The sequence below is a fragment of the Muscardinus avellanarius genome, assembly GCF_963383645.1.
Source record: "Muscardinus avellanarius genome assembly, chromosome: 2".
NCBI lineage: Eukaryota > Metazoa > Chordata > Mammalia > Rodentia > Gliridae > Muscardinus > Muscardinus avellanarius.
This window is the reverse complement of record NC_137787.1, coordinates 111,840,589-111,852,142: the sequence shown is the minus strand read 5'-3', so window position 1 is coordinate 111,852,142 and position 11,554 is coordinate 111,840,589. Positions and strand designations below refer to the sequence as shown.

General features: G+C 38.7%; 1 pseudogene across 1 annotated transcript; it reads right to left on the bottom strand.

Moving 5' to 3' along the window:
• Positions 1–1,266: 1,266 nt before the first annotated feature.
• LOC308258773 (eukaryotic translation initiation factor 1A-like) lies at positions 1,267–10,397 on the bottom strand (annotated as a pseudogene). The gene is made up of 3 exons: positions 10,325–10,397; positions 2,484–2,517; positions 1,267–1,752 (listed from the first exon to the last, which is right to left on the bottom strand). The product of its transcript is annotated as a eukaryotic translation initiation factor 1A-like (transcript).
• Positions 10,398–11,554: the final 1,157 nt, after the last annotated feature.

Genomic DNA, 11,554 nt, shown 5'->3' with positions numbered 1-11,554 from the left:
TTTCCTGTTTAGGAAATTTCCTAAGCACAGCAACTGAAAAGAAAAAAGAACTCAAAGTTCCTATCAGTATTTTCAATGTTAAGAACAGATTGCCACCTACTGTTAAATTTCTGCATTACAAATTCAAAATAGCTATTAAAACAGGTCCTAAAATCTACATTTTAGAAATGCACCCATATATTTATGGTGGCAAAATAAAAGCATGGAAAAATATATGATATAAAATTAGTATAAAACTAACCACATGCTACATAAATATGAAAAACAGACCTATGGTTTTGACTTCAAATGCAGATTTTTTACCTCCTTCAAACTATCAAAATCTCTGGGGAACATGTTTGTAACTTGAATATACAGAAAGACTGTATAGTCAACAGGCCAGTCAAGTTAGGGCTTAATTAGAATCAATAATGAATACAAGGCAAATGGTTTATTTAAAACATCTACTTACTTATTGGAAGTAGTCAAAATCTGAAAGGCAGTAATGCATTTTTTTTTCATTTTTTTTTCAAATAGGTGTGGTCTTTTATCCATAAACTCCATTACATCAAAAGGACAAAATGAGCTTAACATTTCACTTAAGATGCAGAATTACCAGTTTTTATTTTTTTATTTTTTATTGGTGCATTATATTCAAACATCATATTGGGGTAAAATCTTGTGTGTACAATCATGTACACATCGCTGATTTAACCCCTACCCAATTCCCACCCCATTCCCTCCACATCCCTCCTTCCCTTGCTTGGCTTAGTGATTGACTTCGATATGTTTAAGTACACTGTGTGTTTTAGAGATTTTCCTCTTCCCCCTCCTTTCTCCTCCTTTAGGTTGTCTTGTTTGCTCCTCTATAGGATTTCCCCCTTCAAGAGTTCCTCCTATGACCCATTTCTCCCTAACTCTCACATATTAGGGAAAGCATCTGATGTTTTATTTTTTGTGACTGACTAATCTCACTTAGCATAATGTCCTCCAGTTCCATCCATTTCCCTGAAAATGATGTAATTGAGTTTTTTTTGTGTGTGTGATGGCTGAGTAAAATTCCATTGTGTACATATCCCACAGTTTTGTAATACATTCATCTGTTGATGGACATCTTGGCTGGAATTGCCAGTTTTTAAACAAACAAATACGTTGGAAAAAAATCATCTGCCTTATTAACAAATTACAATCATGCTAATGAGAACTTAAACTTCTTTGAAGGTTATGGCCAAAATCCAAAGTGTAGAACAATCCAGAAAAATTGGAATTTAAAGTGTTGAATTCAATTTAGATATCATCAATGTCCTCATCATCATCTCCAATGTCATCAAACTGAATTTCATCATCATCTCCAGGACCAAATGTATAAGTTTCATTGATTGCTCTGGAAGCTCACCATATGCCTCAGGCTTCTTGCTTCATCTGCATTGTATCTTAGAATTACATCAGCTTTGTTATCCTGGTAGCCCCGGAGACGAACCAATATGATGTCTGAGGTATTTATCCAAACCTTTGTTCTTAATTTTCCTCTGATATGATATAACCTCTTTACACCATCAAAACACATCGCTTCTAATGGTCCATTTCCCAACATTTTGATCACCTGAGCATACTTTGCCCATCCTCTTTGAATACCACCTCTCTCTTTTCAGACTTATTTCACTTTTACCTCTACATCTATTTTTATCTCCATTACCTTTATTCTTGGGTATGGTGGTGAGGGCGCCTTCAAGGTGTTGCCCATTTCTTTCCCAAAGGCTGTGGTGATGGAGGCTACTCCCCCCGAAAGGTTTTGATCAGCGATGCAAAAAAAGCTTGCGGATGAAGCAGGCACCTAGAGGCCGAGTAGCGTGCACCGGAGTCTTAAGACTAGGTTCTTCCGAGATACACCTGCACCCACACTCCCCAAATTGTAATATATTTTAACATGGGTATTCACATAAAAACTAAAAGGATGAACTGCTGCTATATGGATGATTTGAATATTAGAAACATTTTTAAACAAAAGAAGCTAGACCCATTCTACAAATAGGCAGCCCAAGAGTAGGCAAAACTAATCTATAGTGCCAGAAGTGCAAATTATGGTTACCTTGGGTGAAAAGATTAATAGAAGGGACAGAATAATTTCAGTGATGGGGATGATAGATAATTTCTACATCTTGGTATAAGAGACAGTGGGTATATACATTTGTCAAAACTATTAAACTATATACTGATGATGTTGGTTTCCTTATATTAAAGTCTGCTTTGACCTAAACATGACTACTAAAGATCTTTCTGAAGAAAAAGTGACAGTGAAACATTAGAGATAGTATATACAAAAAAGTCAGAGACTTTGGTGACAAATCAAAGCAGAGACAATGACATGATATCTGATGAGGTGGGTATGAGGGAGACAGGTTTGTGTTTTAAGAGAAATGACAGCAAAGTTCAGTGCTCATGGGAAGATGAGGGGGCAAGGATGGCTGGAGTGGCTTTCTAGAAAATAAGACAGGTTCTCTTACTTGAAGGTATACAACACTGGCAGGACAGTAGAGACTGGGTGTGAAAAAGACACGTGGGAGATGTTGTGGGTCTGTGGCTATTTTCTTTCACTTTTATTTATAAGTGGAACATACTGAAAATGGTATACATTTATACTGTGCTTAGTGCCCTCTCCCCCACCCCATCCCCCTTTCCTACTCCCAAAAATGAGTGTCCAGATTAACCATGCTATACTCATACTTTTACACATAATTGGATGTAGCTCCTCCATTAATCAACCTCAGCCTTCTTTCTCTCCTATCTTTCCATTCTAGCTTTGATGAGATTTCCCCTCCATTATCTGGAGTCCCTCTGGTATCTCCAATGTATATTAGTTTGGGCATATTAGAGAAAACATATGTCCCTTCTCTTTCTGTGCTTGGCTGATCTCACTTAACATAATGTTCCCCAGATCTTTCTATCTTCTTGCGAATGCCATGATTTTGTTCTTCTTTATAGCTGAATAGAATTCCATTGTGTATATTTCCTTTACTTTTGCAATTCATTCATCTGTTGATGGAGACCTGGGTTGGTTCCATATTTTGGCTATTACAAGCTGTACTGCTGTGAACACAGGTATGCATATGTTACTGTAGTTCTCTGATTTCAACCCCTTTGGAAAAATACCCACAAGTGGTAGAGCTGAATCATATGGTGAATCTATTCCCAGTTTTCTAAGGAATATCTACACTGATCTCCATAGCAGCTGAACTAGTTTGCACTCCCACCAACAGTGTAAAAGAGTTTCTCTTTCCCCACATCCTTGCCAGCGTTTGTTGTTATTTGATTTCTTTATTCTTGCCACTCTGATTGGGGTTAGATGGAATCTCAGTGTAGTTTTGATTTGCATGGCCCTAATGGCTAATGATGTTGAACATCTTTTCATGTATCTATTGGCCATTTGTATCTCTTCTTTTATGAAGTGTCTATTCAATGTGGTTGCCCATTTCTTGATTGGGTTGTTTTGCTAGTGTAGGATCTTTTGAGCTCTTTGTATATTTTGGATATTAGCCCTCTATCTGAGTGGTGGCTGGTAAAGATCTTCTCCCATTCTGTAGGCTTCCTCTTTAAGTTCTTGGTGGTTTCCTTTGATAAGAAAATAGGACCAATTTTATTGAACAATTAATTGGGTTTATTTGTGACTTTACTTATGTGGATAAAAAGAAACTTTTTAGTTTGATGTCATCCCACCTGTTAATTCCTGCTTTAATATCCTGCACTTTGGAGGTCTTATTGAGAAAGTTACTGCCTGTGCCTATATGTTGGAGTGTTGAGCCTTTGCCTTCCTCTAATAACTTCACAGTCTCTGGTCTAATTTCTAAGTTTTTGATCCATCTTGAGTTGATTCCTGTGCATGGTGAGAGGTAAGGATTTAGATCCATCTTTCTACAAATGGATAGCCAGTTCTCCCAGCACCATTTGTTGAAAAGGCTGTCTTTTCTCCAGCGTATGAGTTTGACCCCTTTGTTAAAGATTAATTGATTATAGCTGTGTAGATTTGTTTCTGTATCTTCTATTCTGTTCCACTGGTCAGTCTGCCTGTTGTTGTGCCAATACCATGCTGTTTTTACTACTACTACTCTATAGTATAATTTTAAGTCCAGGATTGTGATGCCTCCTGCATGATTCTTATTGCTGAGAATTGCTTTGGCTATTCTGGGTCTATTCTTTCTCCATATAAAATTCATGACTAATTTTTCTAGGTCTATGAAGAATGTCATTGGTATTTTAATGGAATGACATTGAATCTATAGATCACTTTTGGCAGAATGGCCATTTTGATTATATTTATTCTGCCTATCCATGAGCATGGGAGATCTTTTTATCTTCCAAGGTCTTCTTCAATTTCTTTCTCTAATGTTTTATAGTTTTCATTGTAGAGGTTTTTTACATCTTTGGTTAGGTTTATTCCTAAGTATTTTATTGGTTTTGAGGTTATAGTGAATGGAATTGTTTTCTTTATTTCTTCATTGTGGATTCAATGTTGGCATAAAGAAAATAATCTTATTTATTTAGAATGATTTTGTATCCTACAACTTTCCTGAATTGGTTAATCAGTTCCAGAAGTCTTTTGGTTGAGTTCTTTGGGTCTTCTAGATAAAGGATCGTGTCATCTGCAAATAAGAATAGTTTTAATTCCTCTCTTCCTATCTGAATTCCTTTGATTTTCTTCTCTTGCCTTATTGCTGTGGCAAGAGTCTCCAGGACTATATTGAAAAGGAGTGGTGATAGTGGGCATCCTTGTCTTGTTCCTGATTTTAGAGAAAATTATTACAGTTTTTCCCCATTCAATATGATGTTGGCTTTGGGTTTATTATATATTGCCTTAATGATGTTGGAATACATTCCTTCTATTCCAATTTTCTGCAGTGTTTTTAACATAAATGGGTGTTGGATTTTGTCAAATGCTTTTCCAGCATCTATTGATATGATCATGTCATTTTTGTTCTCAGTTCTATTTATGTGGTGAATAATGTGTATTTATTTGCATATTTTGAATCAGTCTTCCTTTTCTGGGATGAAACTGACTTGGTCGTTGTGTACAATTCTCTTGATATGGTTTTGGATGCGTATACCTAGTGTTTTGTTTAGAATTTTCATCTATGTTCATCAAGGATATTAGTCTGTAATTTTCCTTTCTTGAGGTATCTTTATTTGGTTTTGGGATTAATATGATACTCCCTCATAGAAGGAATTTTGGAGAATTCCATCTCTTTCAATTTACTGGCACAATTTGTGAGGTATTGGTATTAGTTCTTCACTGAAGGCTTTGCAGAATTCAGCTGAAAACCCATTAGGGCCTGGGATTTTCTTTGATGGCAGAATTTTTATTGCTGTTTCTATTGCTACCCCTGCCCATTTTTAATCTCCATTAGCATGTTAAAACTTTCACTTTCAATCTGTGAATGTCTTTGGCTGTAAGGTGAGTTTCTTGCAAAGAGCATATATTTGGATAATGTTTTTTTTAATCCACATTGCCAGTTTATGTCTTTTGATTGGTGAGTTAAATCCTTTGACATTCAGAGTTATTATTGAAATATGATTTTTGTTACCTGTCATTTTGTGTTCTACCTTCTGTTTGGTATAATATTATTTCTTCTTTAGTTAGATGTTCTGATAATCAACTTCATCTCTTCTCTGGTTCTGTAACTTGTTTCTTTTTTCTTCTTTATGGTTTATTTCTTTAAGTATTTTCTCAAGTGTTGGCTTTGAATTCATGAATTTTTTTGAAATTCTGCTTATCTTGAAACACTTTTGTTTCTCCGTCAATTTTGAATAATAATTTTACTGGATATAGCAATTTTGGCTGGAAGTTGTTTTCTTCCAGGGTCTGGATCACATCATAAATGGCATTCATGACTTGGGTTATATAATCTGGTGTAATTTTTATTATTTTGCCCTTAAATTTCACCTGTTATTTTGTTCTCATTGCTTTTAAGATACTTTCATTGGCCTCTATGTTAGTCGTTTTTATTTTTACATGGTGTGGGGAGGTCCTTCTTTGATCTTGTCTTAATGATGTTCTGTATGTCTCCTGAAAGTATAAGTCCAAGTGTCTTTCCATGTTTGGAAAATTCTCTGAAATTATTTCTCTGAAGAGATTACAAATGCCCTTGGTCTGTACCTCTATCCCTTCTTTGATGCCTTTTATTTGTAAATTAGGATGTTTCACACTGTCCCACGGTTGTTGGATATTTAGGTTTTGTTGCTGTAATGACTGCTGTATGCTGTTAACTGTGCTTTCAGTTTTGAATGAGCTGTCTTCTAACAATCATATTCTATTTTCCATTTCATCTAATCTTCCAGAATTTCTTTCTATTGCTGTCTTCATTTCATTTATTGACTCTTTCATTTCATTTCAGACCTCTTTCTGATTCTTTCTTCCTGTTTCCATTTTCTCTTTCATTTGCTATACACATGATTTGAGGCCTTTCATCATATTGTAGATCATGATTCTGAATTCTCCTTGCATTTCTTGTAGGTCAGTATTCATGATTTCTGTTGTTTCTGCACTATTCCTAATTCTCATATTTTCAAGGTTCTCATACTTTTTTTATTTATTTTAGCATCTTTTGTGGATATTATGTCTAATCCAGTCTTAGTAGTAGGAATTTAGAAGTGTCAGCAGGTACTCAGTGTTTTTTCCAATGGTGAGGGTTGGGTGATGATGGAGGAGCTGGAGTAATGGGTGCAGGAATTGGGTAAGGTAGAGGATATGATTAGGTTTGAGGAAGAGTTTAAATGTAATAAGGTAGTATCTAGTTGAGAATGGGAGAAGGTTAGACAGTAGGACTTTTGTAGTTAGTAGAATAAGTATGGAGATATGAAGTACCTTGTATATTTAACAAGGAGATATAGTAAAAAGAAAAAAAGTTTTGAGAGAAGAGAATAGATAGGCTAGAGTGAAGAAGTTTGTAAAAGGAATGGAGGGGAAGGAGCAAACAAACACGAATAATGTAACAAAACAAGATACATAAGCTAACTATTACACATCAAAAACAAGCAAAAAAACCCAAAAGAGAAAAAAAGAGTACAAAAGAGAAAAAGAAGGCAAAAATAAAATAAAATACAAAGAACTAGTGAACATGTGAGAGAAGTAAAACAGACAACCAAACAAACAAACAAACAAAAAAATAAATAAAAAGGAAAAAAACAGCCCTACTAATTTACAAATATGGGGTGGGCCCGTATAATATCTGAATATCTGATTGCTGTGGTAACTTCTGGAGTATTTTCCAATGTCTTTTACTTGTTCTGTATCCTATTGTCAGCTTCTGAACCCACTCTCTTGAGTGTTTGGGCCCCTCTCTCACCTCTGACAGCTTTGCATTTAGGTTTCAGGGCATCAGGAGTCACTGTTAATGAGTTCTGTGCAAGTCCCAGGTTCTGTGTATTTCCACCTTATAGCTGCACCTCTGCAGTCTCCACCCTGAGTTTAGGCCTGTACTTCCCTACCTTCAGGGGTAGAGGGCATCCAATGTAGTCTTGGAGTGACTCCCTGTGGCCCTGTACAGATATCGCACCTTGAGCACCTTTCCTATGTCTCTGGAGGTTCTAACTGGACTAGCCGGCTGGGTCCCATAGTGCACACTGGTCAGATGCAGTTACCGCTGTGTCCCCTGGCACATAGTGGGTGCACACTGAGTCCTATGGCTCATCTAGGTGCACACTGTTACCTGGCTGCCCTGGTCTGGGGCTCTGGAGAGCTCTCTGTGTCACTGGGTCTCACGGCTTTCCTGGGTGCACACGGTTATCTGGTCCCCTTCTGGGTCTCTGGAGGTCTCACTGTGCCGCTGTGGGTGCCGCCTCTGGTGAGCAAATGGTGCCACTCGGATGCTTGGGTGCAGCTCTCCACTAAAGATGTTGGAGCTCTATGGCTGCTTTCAAACTCTTGGTTTTTTTTTTTTTTTTTTTTTTTTTTTTTTCTGAATTTCTTGGGGCTGCCATGCTGGGACTCGTGGTTTGGGCTTGCGGCCCTTGATGGCGCCAGTAGCCATCTCCGTCTGCAGCAGTGGATCTCGCAGTTCAGATTTACTGCATTCCTTTAGCCATGGTTCTTGGATCTGTTTTGGGTCATGAGCTATATTTATTCTGTTTATTAAGATGCTACCTTATTAGTTGAACTTTATTTGTTTCAGCTACTGAGATGTGCTGTGTCCCGCAGTCGTCATTTTGAATCTCCTCCACTATTTTTAAATTACTCCTTTTTTCTCAGTGAAGTTGGGAGCAAGGTTCTCAGCTGAGAGTGAAGATGGGGAACAAGTAGTGGAGGGGTGCCAAGACAGGATATGGAACACTCACACAGGGCACAGGAAGTAAAATGGTTTCTGGCAGATCAGCCAACTATAGCTCTCGAGACAAATCCTAATCACCACCTATTTTTATATGGTCCAGGGCCAAAAATGGCCTTTGCATTCTTACATATTTGGGGAAAATAATCAGAAGAATAAAAGTTTATTGTTTGTGGGAATTATATGAAATCTAAATTTCAGTTTTCATACATAAAGTTTTATTGGAGCACACAGCTTCACTCATTCATTTGTGGTTCATCTATGGCTGTTCTCATAACAGCACAGTTGAGTCAGGCCACAGAAACTGTGTGGCCACCAACCCTAAAATATTTACCATTTAGTCATTTACAGCAAATTTGCCAACCAATATGATTGATGAGCAAAATTAAGAGTTCACTTGAGGACTGCGGTCTTGTATTTAAAATGAGATATGTCAATGTAGTTGTATGTTTATCTGTAACACAGCAATAATAACTCCAATAGTTGGGTCTCAGTTTGTTGTTGATTAAGTTAACTGAGATTATGTATGTAGAGTTTCTAGTATAAAGTATGTACTTATTTACAATGAAAACCCCAGGTACCTCCTACCATGGCTGCTTATTGAAACTAATGTGTTCTGATTAGAACAGTGTAGAGACCAAAACGGGATTCCAGTCCGATAAGAGTTGCTTCCTGGAACAGAACTTTTCCTGTTCAAACCTCTCCACTATTAACCTGAGCTCTTTATTTTTCATTTGAACCATCTGAGAGCAATTTTCTATGACTCTCCAGATATATACCAACCCCAGCTCAAAACTAAGAGTGTCCTCTCTATAAGTTACTAAAGCTGGCTTTGAATCTATGATTCTCCTGTCTCAGACTCCCAAGTACTGGATTATAGGTGTGTGCCACCTCCCATCAGACTCATGCATGTGGTAGACATTGTAGCCTGAATTGAAGTTAAGCAGACACCTGTGAACAAGGGTTCAGCCTCGCAACCCTGACCACGCAGGAAGACAAACAGCCATGAGACAGTATGGTGGGCACAGAACTGGGAGTTTGGAAATTAAATCAAGGGATAGCCTTCTAGAGGGGCTTCCTCCACTCAGCCCCCCTCTCACCCCACCAGATGTTCTCCAACCAGAGCAGCTTCGTAAAACAGAAAAAGAAAAGAGTCTGGGGAAAATGTCAGTGTTATTATTACTTCCCATGAATGAGAATTGTTATTGCCTCCTTAAGACATTTTAAAATTTTTAATTCACTGACAAAAAAATCACTATTTTCTTAAATTTAATTAATTTACTAAACACCTCATGGTTCATTGGATTCAATCCTGCATCTGTGATCTTTCTGGGTCCATTACACTCATGGGATTTGACTTCATCTTTTCTAACTCATAAAAATCTCATCAAAATGGAAATAAAATGCAGTCTTGAACTTCTAATGAAGGCGCCCGTCTTGGCTCCCTGGCAGTCTGGAATTAATGGCTTTTCTCCTCCACCCTTTTGTCAAAAACACTTCAGTTTTGTGCCCATGGGAGAGGGGAAAGCATATCCCAACTTCATGAACACTTCCTGCCCTGTGTTGTACCAGCTATCACAGGACAAAAGGGACACTGAGGAGAGAGGTATACCATCCACAAAGCCTCTAGTAGCAAGGGCCAAATTTAGCATTACACACCCATGGAGAGCTATTTCATTGTTAATAAAAGGAAGGGAAGATACTGTTTCCGTTTTTTTTTTTAAAAAGTGTAAAATCAGATTTGAGTTGAATCTTACACAAATATTGGGTGTGACAGGCTAGATTCCCAGGGTGCCCCATAGCCACCCCTGACCTCCTTCCCCAGGTCACCCACCCACCTTGGGCTCCCATGCTTATGATGACACTAGATGAAGTTATTGTCTCTATTTTTCAAATGACAAAACTGAGGATGGCAGGAGGTTCTCAGCCTCCTGTCCATTTTCATATAGCTAGCAAAAGACAGGGCAGGCTGGTTAAAGCGTGACAGAGTCAACCCCAAAGATGGTGATGGAAGCACACTGTGGACTCACCCCACACAGGGCTGGGCCAGGTGTTGTCCAGGTGCCGCCTCATCCAGTCTCCACAGGTAGCAAGGATAGTCATCAGCCCCAATCTGCAGATTGAAAATAAGGCAGGGAGGTGAAGCAGCCTCCCAAAACCCTAGCTGTGCACTGCGAGGACTGTGTGCTCCCCTCCTGCACAGCCTGGCACTTACAGGATGTGAAAGTCACCTAATGATCCATGCCAGCTGGCTGCACCCCAGCTCCATGCAGAACATTAAAATCCAGATCAGCATCCCTAGGGAAAAGAAAATCAAAACCACAGCAGATACCACCTCATGTTCATTAATGCTACTATTCTCAGGGAAAAAAACAGCACAGAAAGTGTGAGTGCAAATGGGGAGAAACAGAAACCTGCGCACCACTGGTGGAAACGGAAAATGACGCAGCCCTGTGGAAAACACCACAGAGGTTCCTCAAACATTCAAACCTCAAATTATCAAGTGATCCAACAGTCTTACTTCTGGATAAGTACTCAGAATAACTGAAAGCAAGATTTCAAATTGATATTTGCACACCTGTTCATAGCAGCATTCTTCACACTAGCCAAAGGGATGGTACCTAACTGCCCATCAGCAGATGGGCAAATAATAAGCAAGATGTGGTATACACCTGCAGCAAAACATCATTCAGCCTTGTAAAGGAAGGAGATTCTGACACCTGCTACACTGTGAACAAAGTGAGGGCACATGCTAAATGAAGCAAGCCAGTGACAGAAGGACAGATGCTGTAGGCAATGACTTCGCCAAGGGTGGTAGGTGGGGAAATGGGACCTGATGCTTAACGTATACTGAGTTTCAGCTGGGAAAACTAAAGAGATGGACTTGGAGATGGATGGTTGTGCAACAGTGTGAATGTGCTTCATGTTTCCAAATTGTACGTATGTGTACATTTGTTATGTGAGTTTTATCACAATAGCAAAAATTAAGTTTTTTTTACAAGTCCATTTCTGGTACTTCCCAACTTTGGAAAATTAACCCAGCTAGGGCCATAGCCCCTCATTTGAATGTAGACACACTCTCCCATTGGTGCTATTGGAGACTCATGCTGGGAATGTACATAAACTGCCCAGCATGCTTCTGGGCACAAAGAGGCACATAAGAATGTCTAGCATGATGAGCAGCCTCTGCCATGCCCTGGACAATGGGCAGGCTGTGGAGGGGGCCGCACCAAGGAGGAGGCCCCACCTGATACTCACAG